The sequence below is a fragment of the Moschus berezovskii genome, chromosome 15 (assembly GCF_049115385.1).
Source record: "Moschus berezovskii isolate FMDL1 chromosome 15, NW_MosBer_1.0, whole genome shotgun sequence".
NCBI classification, from domain to species: Eukaryota; Metazoa; Chordata; class Mammalia; order Artiodactyla; family Moschidae; genus Moschus; species Moschus berezovskii.
In genome coordinates, this window is record NC_142474.1 from 34,549,238 (window position 1) to 34,563,085 (window position 13,848).

The window sequence follows — 13,848 nt, forward strand, 5'->3', positions numbered from 1 at the left end:
TCCCTCCTGCTACTATTTTATACCTACAGTCACCTCCCTCCCTAACCTTCCGAAACCACTAATTTGTTCTCCCTCTCTATAATTGTGTTATTTCAAGAATATTATATGAATAGAATTAGATGGTATATAACATTTTTGAGACTGACTTTTCCCCATTCAACATATTTCCCTAGAGAGCTGCTTGGGTTATTCTTTTAAATTATTTTTTGATTGCAGTACAGTTGGCATACAAAATTATATGTTTTAAGTGTACAACATGGTGATTAAAATTTTATATACAATTATGTATTAATCACCAAGACAAGTCTTCAGTTCAGTCACTCAGTCGTGTCCGACTCTTTGCGACCCCATGAATCACAGCACGCCAGGCCTCCCTGTCCATCACCAAATCCCAGAGTACACTCAAACTCCTGTCCACAGAGTCGGTGATGCCATCCAGCCATCTCATTCTCTGTCGTCCCCTTCTCCTCCCACCCCCAACCTTTCCCAGCATCAGAGTCTTTTCCAGTGAGTCAACTCGTCGCATGAGGTGGCCAAAGTATTGCAGTTTCAGCTTTAGCATCAGTCCTTCCAAGGAACATCCAGGATTGATCTCCTTTAGAATGGACTGGTTGGATCTCCTTGCAGTATAAGGGACTCTCAAGAGTCTTCTCCAACACCACAGTTCAAAAGCATCAATTCTTCGGCGATCAGCTTTCTTCACAGTCCAACTCTCACATCCATACATGACCACGGGAAAAACCATTGCCTTGACTAGACGGACTTTGGTTGGCAAAGTGATGTCTCTGCTTTTTAATATACTATCAAGGTTGGTCATAACTTTCCTTCCAAGGAGCAAGCGTCTTTTAATTTCATGGCTGCAATCAGCGTCTGAGGTGATTTTGGAGCCCAAAAATATAAAGTCTGACACTGTTTCCACTGTTTTTCCATCTATTTCCCATGAAGGGATGGGACCAGATGCCATGATCTTTGTTTTCTGAATGTTGAGCTTCAAGCCAACCTTTTCACTCTCCTCTTTCACTTTCATCAAGAGGCTTTTGAGTTCCTCTTCACTTTCTGCCATAAGGGTAGTGTCATCTGCATATCTGAGGTTATTGATATTTCTCCCAGCAATCTTGATTCCAGCCTGTGCTTCTTCCAGCCCAGCGTTCCTCATGATGTACTCTGCATATAAGTTAAATAAGCAAGGTGACAATATACAACCTTGACGTACACATTTTCCTATTTGGAACCAGTCTGTTGTTCCATGTCCAGTTCTAACTGTTGCTTCCTGACCTGCATACAGGTTTCTCAAGAGGCAGGTCAGGTGGTCTGGGATTCCCATCTCTTTCAGAATGTTCCACAGTTTATTGTGATCGACACAGTCAAAGGCTTTGGCATAGTCAATGAAACAGAAATAGATGTTTTTCTGAAACTCTCTTGCTTTCTCCATGATCCATTGGATGTTGGCAATTTGATCTCTGGTGCCTCTGCCTTTTCTAAAACCTGCTTGAACATCTGGGAGTTCACGGTTTACATACTGCTGAAGCCTGGCTTGGAGAATTTTGAGCATGACTTTACTAGCGTGTGAGATGAGTGCAATTGTGCGGTAGTTTGAGCATTCTTTGGCATTGCCTTTCTTTGGGATTGGAATGAAGACTGACCTCTTCCAGTCCTGTGGCCACTGCTGAGTTTTCCAAATCTGCTGGCATATTGAGTGCAGCACTTTCACAGCATCATCTTTCAAGATTTGAAATAGCTCAACTGGAATTCCATCACCTCCACTAGCTTTGTTAGTAGTGAAGCTTTCTAAGGCCCACTTGACTTCACATTCCAAGATGTCTGGCTCTAGGTCAGTGATCACGTTATTGTGACTATCTTGGTCGTGAAGATCTTTTAGGTTGGTCATAACTTTCCTTCCAAGGTGTAAGCGTCTCAATTACTATACAAAGTTATTGAATGATTGACTATATCCTTCATGCTGTACATTATATCCCCAACTAATTATTTTTCCCTTTTAATTCCCTTCACCTATTTCACCCAACTTTTACCTAACCCCCACCATTCTCCCTGATGGTAATCACCAATTAGGTCTTTGTATCTATGAAAATATGTTTGTTTCTGTTTTACTTTTTTAAAAAAATATTCCACATATAAGTTAAACTATACAGTATGAAACCATACCCTATCTGATTTATTTCAATTACCATAATACTCTCTAGGTCCATCCATGTCTTCTTCACAGCTGAATAATATTCCACTGCATATATTTCACATTTCTATTTATTCATCTATCAATGAACACTTAGGATGCATCCATATCTTGGATATTGTAAATAATGCCACAATGAATGTATATTTGCATCAGTTCAGTTCAGTCATTCAGTCATGTCCAAATCTTTGTAATGCCATGGACTGCAAGACACCAGGCCTCCCTGTCCATCACCAACTCCCAGACCTTGCTCAAACTCATGTCCATCGAGTCAGTGATGCCATCCAACCATCACAACCTCTGTTGTCCTCTTCTCCTGCCTTCAATCTTTCTCAGTATCAGGGTCTTTTCCAATGAGTCAGTTCTTCGCATCAGGTGGCCAAAGTATTGGAGTTTCAGCTTCAGCATCAGATATATTTGCATATGTCTTTTCAAATTAGTGCTTTCATTTTCTTCAGATAACTACCCAGAAGTGGAATTACCAGATCGTATGGTAGTTCTATTTTTAACTTTTCAAAGAATCTCCATACTCTTTTCCACAGTGGCTGCACCAACTTACATCCCCACCAACAGTGCACAAGAGTTCCATTTTCTCCACATCCTTGCCAACACTTGTTTATTATCGTCTTTCTGATAATAGCCATTGTGAAATTATACCTAATTGTGATTTTGATTTGCTCTTTCTGATGATTACTGATCTTGAGCATCTTCTCACGTGTTTGCTGGCCATCGGTATAGCTTTCTTGGAAAAATGTCTGTTCAGATCCTCTGAGTATTTTTCAGTTAGACTATATTCTTTTTAGTATTGACTTGGGTGAGTTCTTTATATGTTTTGGGTATTGACACATTATCAAATATAGCATTTCCAAATATCTTCTCTCATTCAGTAGATTGCCTTTTTGTTTGGTGATGGTTTCCTTCACTGTGCAAAGGCTTTTTAGTTTGATGTAGTCTACTTTTTTTATTTTTATTTTTGTTTTCCTTGCCTGAGGAGAAAGATTGAAAAAATATTTCTAAGACAATGTCTAAGAGAAGACTACCTATGTTTTCTTCCTAGAGTTTTATGCTTTTAGGTCATACATTTAAGTCTTAAATCCATTTTGAGTTAACTTTTGTGTGTGCTATAAGAAAGTGGTCCAGTCTAATTCTTTTGCATAGAGCTCTCCAGCTTTCCTAACACTAGTTATTGAAGAGACTGTGTCTTCCCCACTGTATATTCTTGGCTTCTCTCATAAACTGATTGACCATATATGCACAGGTTTTTTTCTGGCCTTTCTAATCCGTCCCATGATCTTTGTGTTTGTTTTAGTGCTGGCATCATACCATTTTTCTGATTATAGCTTTGCAGTATAGTTTGAAATCAGGACGTATGGATGCCTCCTGCTTTTTTCCTCTTTCTCAAATTTGCTTTAGCTATTCAGAGTCTCTTTTGGTTTCATACGAATATTAGGATCATAAAACCCAGTCCTTTCATATTTGGACCCAAGAGGACTCATTGCATTATTTTAACAGTCTAAAAGTTTATATTTGAATTTGTTTGATTTGCATTATTAAGCAAAATTCAATTTCCACAAATCTTCTTTTGTAAGTTATGTATAGCCTATCTCTCCAAATTTTGTGAGGTCTTGTCATACTTTACATAATGCTAAATAAATAGGTTAATTTTTTCTACAAAAATACAAAGTTAAAAAATATAAGCTCTTTCTAAGAGGGAGGGAGCGGGGAGGGTGGTTCAAAAGGGAGGGGTTAAGTCGGACACGACTGAGCGACTGAACTGAACTGAACTGAACTGATATGTATACCTATGCCTGATTCATGTTGAGGTTTGACAGAAAACAATGAAATTCTGTAAAGCAATTATCCTTCAATAAAAAATAAATTAATTAAAAAATAAGTTCTTTCCAAATGTATGGTGAGACAAATTTCATTGTAATACTTTAAATATCATGGTGTTGTTTACTTTGTACCTAGCACTATTTGATTTATACGTGTTATCTCATTTAGCATTGATACTCATCACAATCTTATTATTTCTTACTTCCAATTTATAGGTGAATTTAAGGAACCAAAGCAAGGAAAACTATTTGTTCAAGGTCAAACTGCTAGGAACAGAGTTGGATTTGACTCCTGATACTCTGTCCCCACATCCTATACTTTTAACTAGTATGCTAAACTTCCTCTGTTAGATATATGCACCCATTTTCAGTGGGATTTTCCATTGAATCTACTGGTGCCTAAGCTCTATTGTTCCTAATCAATCATCTCCATAGCTTTGTGTCAGTGAATAGGGTGGAGGACAGCAAAACATTTTGTTATGGGATGAAAAATATCAATAGCTGGCTAGGGGGGAAAAGGATCACATTTAAAACCCACATCAGGAAAGCAGGCTCTTGGCTCTCCTATGACCAGTTTAGAGTCAGCAGAACCATTCTGATGGGACTAACATGTGGACCTTAAAATGAACCAGATCACTGCACAATGCTAACAGGTACACCCATAGGACCTTGCTGACAATATTTGTTAAGCTAATTCATTGCTTTGCTTCTTGTTCCCTTTCTGTTCCTGGGATCAGATTTCCTCTGAATTCCAATTGTTTTATTATCCGAGCTTGTTTCTGTTATTCAGTGGCTGACTCTCAGTTTCCAGCCTTAGCCAAGCACTAACTATTCTTCATCGATTTATGCTTAAAGTCGGTGTCTTTGAGAAAGCCATCAACCTCTCTGGTCCTCATTTTTAGTGTCTCTAAAATGAGTCAGTTGAACAAAATGACCTCCAAGATATTTGTCAATTTCAAAAAACTATGTTTTCTTTCCAAGTACTTACATGGTGACCTCTTGGGTGACATCATAAACTATCACCAAGGTTAGATAATATCAGGAGAGATTTACTTTCAGATTTGACATAAAGAAGACTAAAAATGTTTTGTCTCACTGTATGTTGGATAGAGTCATAAATACTTGAATATTAGGGGAGGGGACCCCATCAGTGATAAATCATACGTTTAAATCAGTTATTTGGATAGCTATTCTCTTGGCAGTTGGCAGCAAGGAAGCCACATGCTACCCTGCACTAGCTATAATTTTCTTTTACAATCCTTGTTTAAAGATATTAAGTAGCTATTCTCAGTTTGGTATGGACAAGCTGCTTTCATAGTATGAAATAAATTTTGCTTACCATAGAGTTCTTGGTTATCAATAACAATACAATAAAAACAGACTTCTTATTCCCATAATTTTGTCAAGTATCAACACAGAGGAGACATTAGGAGATGTAATGTCCTGATACCTGGCATCACTTGCTTAATTTTGTATTCTGAAAATGAATGAAACAATTGAGGCTATACATTTTAAAATTACAGATTAAAAAAAATAATAAAAATTTAATTTCTTCAACTTGTTAGGCAACCAAAGTTTTTAACAGTATTAATTTGCTAAATTAAAAATTAGAGTAAATAATGCAGCTTAATTGGCTGTCTTCTAAAGACTAAACTGATTTATATTTTTAGGTAATCATTATGATAGAATACCACAAATCTGGGGATTATAACTAGCCATCCACTATTTGATGAGTTGTTTTTAGGTTGCCACTGGTCCACTACTTTGATCTACCCAAGGATACAAGACATGATGAAGGGAGAATAAAATTAAGGTACAGGTAAAAATTTCTTGATATAAAAATGATTAAATAGTAATATATACAGATATGGACATTTTGTACAGGAAGAACATAAAAATGTGAAACGAACAGATCTGTTTAATAAATTCAGTATATACTTAATTTCCTTCTGTTACAACATAAAATTTTTAAAATGCCCTACAAATGCCAGTTATGTCCAAAAATATTTCATTGTCTCTCTGAATGCCATAGAAACCAATCAAAAGTCAGGACTTTACTGGCCTCAAGTGTAATTCTGTTCCTCAATTTATAGTTCAGTTCTAAATCCAGAACCTCAGAGTATGAGCCAGAGGTGTTTCTTCAGTCCTGTCTGCCTCAATAATCTTCAAAAGTGTGACTATTTTACAAGATAAAGGACATTTTTTTTGTTCACTATTATCATGCAAAAAAATGCAGGAAGATCAATTAAGAGGTGCTTCTGCTTTGAGAACCCAGGGGACAGCAAAACAGGGCATCCTTTTCATGAACTGCTAACTGTAGACAGACTTTTAGGAGAGTCATTTAAAATTAATGGGAGCAAGTCTTTGATGCAGTTAAGACATCAAAGACATGCCAGGTTTTTATTTGTATGAAAAGAAAAAAAAAAAGGAGTTACAGTAAGAGGAGAGATCACATTCAAGCTTACAAGAGGGCTTGGACTGACATAGGGGTGTGGTCGGGGGTTCCCACCCCTTCTCTCTCTCTTTCTCTCCTTTCTTTTTCATTTCCTTCCCTCTCCCTTTTCCCCACTTCCTTTCCCTCCTCCCTCCTTCCTTCCTTCCCTCTTCTGTTTTCCTTTCTTTAGTGTATCTGACTTAGTTAACAATGACTGACAAATCAACAGTACCAACTCTCCAATGTGACCAGTTTATAAGGCTAAAAATGCTCCTCACTTAGGAAAGATTAAATCATCTTTAAATCTTTAATTTTCATGAAGGAGGAGTTACTCCTTGATTTGGAGATTTCCTTTTGGTTGGTAACAATAGGACACCATATTAATTAAGAACAGTAAGTCACTTCTAAACAGAGGAAAAAAGAAGTGGAGAAACATAAATTAGGTGCAGGAGATCCAACTAATAAAGGAGGCTCAGTTGCATTTCTTTCTGCCTCTCATTAGGAGCTGTGGGCAGCTGCTACATCGATGTAGGAATAATCAAGCCTGACTAAACATAGGAGAGTTAGCAGGCACTTTAAGTTACAGTTCTAGAAAACAATGGATCTAATATTCCTCCAGCAGTTTCTTCTTTACCTCTGATTCTGGTCACAGAGGCCAATACATAAACATCTGAAGTGGGGCTGAATCAGCCAATATCAGAGTATCCAGTTTATACAGACATTAATTATTCTACTCCATTAATTGAAAGTAATACATTTGATTATGTAAATTATGCACATGTGTATTTGCCAGCAAAATCTGCAAGTTTCCTCTCCTATCTCTTTTCTTTCCTACAAAATTTCTGTCAGCTAATTCCTTTTAAAAATAAACTTTCCCAAACAAATCACAGACTTTCCCTGTTTGTTTTAAATTACACTTCTAAAAGTACATCATTAGCATTTCATTACTAAGAAACAAAATTATTGTCAGTTCAGTTCAGTTCATTTCAGTCCCTCAGTCGTGTCCGACTCTTTGTGACCCCATGAATCGCAGCACGCCAGGCCTCCCTGTCCATCACCAACTCCTGGAGTCCACCCAAACCCATGTCCATTGAGTCGGTGATGTCATCTAACCATCTCATCCTCTGTCGTCCCCTTCTCCACCAGCCTTCAGTCTTTCCCAGTATCAAGGTCTTTTCCAGTGAGTCAGCTCTTCGCATCAGGTGGACAAAGTATTGGAGTTTCAGCTTCAGCATCAGTCGTTCCAATGAACACCCAGGATTGATCTCCTTTAGGATTGACTGGTTGGATCTCCTTACAGTCCAAGGGACTCTCAAGAGTCTTCTCCAACACCACAGTTCAAAAGCATCAATTCTTCGATGCTCAGCTTTCTTTATAGTCCAACTCTCACATCCATACATGACCACTGGAAAAACCATAGCCTTGACTAGATGGATCTTTGTTGGCAAAGTAACGTCTCTGCATTTTAATATGCTGTCTAAGTTGGTCATAACTTTCCTTCCAAGGAGTAAGCATCTTTTAATCACCATCTGCAGTGATTTTGGAGCCCCCAAAATAAAATCAGCCACTGTTTCCACTGTTTCCCCATCTATTTCCCATGAAGTGATGGGACCAGATGCCATGATCTTAGTTTTCTGAATGTTGAGGTTTAAGCCAACTTTTTCACTCTCCTCTTTCACTTTCATCAAGAGGCTCTTTAGTTCTTATTCACTTTCTTCCATAAGGGTGGTATCATCTGCATATCAGAGGTTATTGATATTTCCCCCGGTGATGTTAATTCCAGCTTGTGCTTCATCCAGCCCAGCATTTCTCATGATGTACCTTGCATATAAGTTATTATATTTTCAATTAAAATTTTATGTTTGAAGTACAAATATATATTTTTCACTGAGTCTTTTGTTATTATTTAAGGATTTGTTTTTTATTTGGGAAGGTAACTGGAGGTGAAGTTTTCTTGTTTGTTTCAGAATAATTTTCTAACAAGACATTTCAAATTTAATAACTATGTCAATTTATGTAGTCCCACATATTCTCTTTAATTATACTAAATGTATTTTCTTCAACATAATTTAATTGTAATTCAGATTTTTAAAATTCGATTATAGAAGTTAGAAGTGTAGTTTTCAGCAACCTCACTTCATAGCTTTACTTATGGGCCTTTGACAGAAATTAGAATGTAAGATCCCTGAGAGCTAGTCTTTTGTCTGTTTATCTCACTGCTCCATCTCTAGCACTAAAAGAATGTGCACTATATAACAAGTACTCAATAAAAATTTGTCAAATTAAATAATCAGAAACCAAATGGTATTTCATCATGGACATGAACTGACTACTAAATAACACAAAATATTAATAAACTTGTACTTTGTCTTTCATTTTTAAATCTCTATACATTTGTTGAGTGTCCCAATTATGGCTGCATTTGTGAACGAAAGCAGGTTCACTCCTAATGGAGACTGCAGTCTCCTAAAGAACACAGATGAGTCCAACTGTCCCATGAATGAAAGCATGATGATTGCAAAATGAAATCACTCTATGAACAATGAAATGAAAGAAGGACAGGTGGAGAGGAGGAAGGAAGAAAAGAAAGGAAAGAAAGAAGAACTTAGCTTCAATCTCTGGCTCAAAAATTGCCACACTCAAGGAACTGATATTTAAGTTAGATCAGAAGAAAAAGTTTCTTTTAACTAGATAAAGAGAATGAGAAAAAAATTCAGGCATAGGGAACAAGCTGGGCAAAAGCCAAGGGAAGTAGCTAACAAGAACCTGAAGGGAGCTAATGTGTCTAGAATCTATGAGTGGAGGATGATGGTCACCTTCTACATTCTTTGGACTGGTAGAAAAATCTTTTTCTTTCAGAAAAAATTGTTTATGGTGGGATTCTGGCAATGTTGAATCAGTTTCAGTTCAGTTCAGTTCAGTTCAGTCGCTCAGTCGTGTCCGACTCTCCGCGACCCCATGAATCAAGCACGCCAGGCCTCCCTGTCCATCACCAACTCCCGGAGTTCACTCAAACTCATGTCCACAGAGTCGGTGATGCCATCCAGCCATCTCATTCTCTGTCGTCCCCTTCTCCTCCCACCCCCAACCTTTCCCAGCATCAGAGTCTTTTCCAGTGAGTCAACTCGCCTCATGAGGTGGCCAAAGTATTGCAGTTTCAGCTTCAGCATCAGTCCCTCCAAGGAACATCCAGGATTGATCTCCTTTAGAATGGACTGGTTGGATCTCCTTGCAGTATAAGGGACTCTCAAGAGTCTTCTCCAACACCACAGTTCAAAAGCATCGATTCTTCGGCGATCAGCTTTCTTCACAGTCCAACTCTCACATCCATACATGACCACGGGAAAAACCATTGCCTTGACTAGACGGACCTTGGTTGGCAAAGTAATGTCTCTGCTTTTTAATATACTATCCAGGTTGGTCATAACTTTCCTTCCATGGAGCAAGAGTCTTTTAATTTCATGGCTGCAATCAGCATCTGCAGTGATTTTGGAGCCCAAAAAAATAAAGTCTGACACTGTTTCCACTGTTTTTCCATCTATTTCCCATGAAGTGATGGGACCAGATGCCATGATCTTTGTTTTCTGAATGCTGAGCTTCAAGCCAACCTTTTCACTCTCCTCTTTCACTTTCATCAAGAGGCTTTTGAGTTCCTCTTCACTTTCTGCCATAAAGGTAGTGTCATCTGCATATCTGAGGTTATTGATATTTCTCCCAGCAATCTTGATTCCAGCCTGTGCTTCTTCCAGCCCAGCGTTCCTCATGATGTACTCTGCATATAAGTTAAATAAGCAAGGTGACAATATACAACCTTGACGTACACCTTTTCCTATTTGGAACCAGTCTGTTGTTCCATGTCCAGTTCTGACTGTTGCTTCCTGACCTGCATACAGGTTTCTCAAGAGGCAGGTCAGGTGGTCTGGGATTCCCATCTCTTTCAGAATTTTCCACAGTTTATTGTGAATCAGTTTACTGATGACCAATGCAGCACTAGGCCATTCCTGTGACCACAAGTGGGCACTTGATTCAAAGGTGGCCCCACACAGGGCTCTTGTGCAAAAATCCATGAATAAAGAGCTCTTCCCGGTGGTAGCAATGGTAATTGCAGAAAACAGTGTTTCTCAAACAGTAGATTTCATCATAACCACCTGAAAACTTTATTACAGGAGATTACCCGGCCCTACCCCCTGACATTTCCACCTTAGCAAGGTTGTGTTTCAAACAAGTTCTCAAGTGACGATGAAGCTGCTAGTCCAGAGCCCATCCTTTAAGAACTACTGATCTAAAAAACCCAAACTAGATCTCCAGGTGTTTTAGAGATAAGGAAACAGATTACTAGGAAGTGACAGGACTATATAGACAACTATAGCACAGAGATCTTTCATTCCAGGCCTTGTCTATCAATACCAGAAATTTCCCTTTTTCTTTGCAATATTTAAGTTTTTATATATATATATTTGCTTATTTATTGACTGTGCTTGGCCTTCATTGCTGCACAAGCTTTTCTCTAGTTGTGGGGAGCAGCATCTACTTTTCGTTTCAGCATTCAGGCTTCTCATTGTAGTAGCTTCAGTTGTTACACAGCACAGGCTCTAAGTGTGCAGGCTTCAGTAGTTGCTGTTGCCAGGCTCTAGAGCACAGGCTTAGTAGCTGTGACCCATAGGTTTAGTTACTCTGTAGAATGTGGGATCTTCCTGGGCCAGGGATCAAACCCTTGTTTCCTCCATTGGCAGGTGGATTCTTTGCCACTGAGCCAGCAGGGAAGCTCTGTAATATGTAAATATTATGTCATTGTTCTATAAAGTTTATTCCTGTTTCAGTGATGTGTTGTAAACAAAATTAGATGTGCAATGAATTTGGCATTTTAAGGAGATGTTTTTATCTTTAGCTTTTGATTCTTTAGTCAGGGATTGATCTTCCTTAAGTTGTTGCAAATAGAAAAAGATAAGTTACAGGACTGTCTATTAAGAACAAATAAAAATTAATAGCAAAATACTCTCAAAACACTCTCAAAGTAAGATAATTGATAATATTAAGCCAAGTATCTTGTCAGGTGTTTCATACACATGATCTCATTTAATTGATTCTACAGCATGATTGGGCCTCCCTTGTAGCTCAGTCAGTAAAGAATCTATCCCTGTGCAAGAGATCTGGGTTTGATCCCTGGGTTGGGAAGATCCCCTGGAGAAGGAAATGGCAACCTAGTCCAGTATCCTTGCCTGGAAAATCTCATAGACAGAGGAGCCTGGTGGGCTGAAGTCCATGGATTCGCAAAGAGTTGGGCACAACTGAGTGACTAACACTTAACACTTACAACATGATTAGGTGATTATTCTTGATATCTCACAGCTGAGACCAGGGAGGCTCAATTTGGTATGCACTAGCTGAGTCTGTAAGTGTCTGAACCATGACATTTTACAGAGATGATTCTGTAAAAGCTGTTATCAACTTTTGCATCACCTTATTACCATATAGTTTGCATCACTATGTGTATATATAATATTCATAGTGTAGTGAATAAATTTGGGCCTTTGATGTCAGAATTTCTGTGCTCAACCTCTACTACACCCATCTTTATATACACCTCATAGGCTACATAAAGTTTAAGCAAGTTAGTATTCTTCAAGCACATTGAACAGTGCCTGAGACTTAAAAACATTTATCAAAATATATGTTTAATAAATAAAATATACACAAAGAAGATATTTTTACCTTGGAACATAGGAAGTTTACATTTTTTAAATAATCATGACAGGAAAAGAGCACCAACATCCTGTGTCTTTGAAGACTGTAAATGTTCTATTGTGATTGCTCTCAATTTCTTCTCAATGGAACTGACTTCAATTGCAACAGAGCATGAAGTTCCATCTGAGGAAGCTTTCAAATACAGAGGAAGTTGTACAATTGGGAGGACCTTGGTAGACTCATCGGAGATACAGGCTAAACTGTAGGCTGGCTAGTTTGCCAAAGAGAACTGGGAAAGGGACAACTGGAAGGAGCCCTCCTGGGATAAGAATAAATCTCAAATACTAACCTTGGGAACTGTCCCATTGAAAAAAATAAAATTTGATTGGACAAGTTCCTATAACAGTTCAGATACCCTCAGACATCACTGAAAACAAGAAAAACAGTGAGCAATTATTGAATCTTGACAACTGGATGTGACCAGGGAGAGAAGCAAAGATCACGACCAAAGCCATGTCATTCCAGGGTGATCTTGGGCATACCAGAAACTGTATCCCCTGAGGAGCTAGGTTAGATGCTTTCTACTGGGGGTGTTGAGTAGAGGGGATGAATTAGGCTTTACTAAAGTAATCTAGTCAGTCGCTAATCAAATAAACAACCAAAGAGCAATATCAAGCCTGTGGTGGGGAATTAATACCCAGAATTGCTATAATATATGATTTAACTTTTCACATATTATAAAAATTATCAGATGTGCAAAGAAATAGAAGTGTCACCAATACACCCCCCAAAGAAGACACCTGAAAATACTGAAAACAAGCAGATGTCAGACTTAACAAATAAAGATTTCAAGGTAGTCATTATAAATATGTTCAAAGGAATCCATCATTATAGAAGTAAAGAAAGTGACAATGTTTGTCGCTCAGTCATGTCTGACTTTTTTGTGACCCTATGGACTGTATGGACAGTAGCCTGCCAGGCTTCTCTGTCCATGGAATTCTCCAGGCAAGAATACTGGAATGGGTTGCCATGCCCTCCTTCAGGAGATCTTCCCAACTCAGGGATTGAAGCTGGGTCATCTGCATTGTAGGCAGATGACAATATATCAAATAGCGAATAACAATAAAGAAATACAATATTTTAAAAGAACCAAGTGGAAATTTAGTAGTTGAAAAACATAACTAAAATTAAAAATTCTCCAAATTGAGTTAATAGAAGATTTGAACTGGCGGAGGAATTAGTAAACCTGAGATTGTCTTAATTTCTCTCTCATTTTAGAAGGACAGTTTTGCTAGATATAGCATTCTTGATTGATTTTTTATAAAAACATTTCAAATATATGTTCCCAGTGCATACAGTTGCATGACGTAGTTACTAGGGACTTAGTGAATACACACAATACAGGGACAAAAGTAAAATAGTCTGAGGATGCTGATGTCCAAAATTCAGCCTCTGTGCACAGGTACCAAATTGAGTCTCAGATACAGACTCTTAGGTGTAGTAGAAAAGAACAGCTTTATTGCTTTGCCAAGAAGAGGATAGAGCAGACTCATACCCTTCAGAAACTATGTCCCAGCCCAGAAGAATCTGGTGAGAAGGTATGTAGCAGTGGTTTGAGGATGGGATTGTTGATAAGGATCATGGTGTGTTCAGGGCCTATATTCTCCTAATAAGCTTCTATAGTTTCTTCAGTCTGGCCTCAG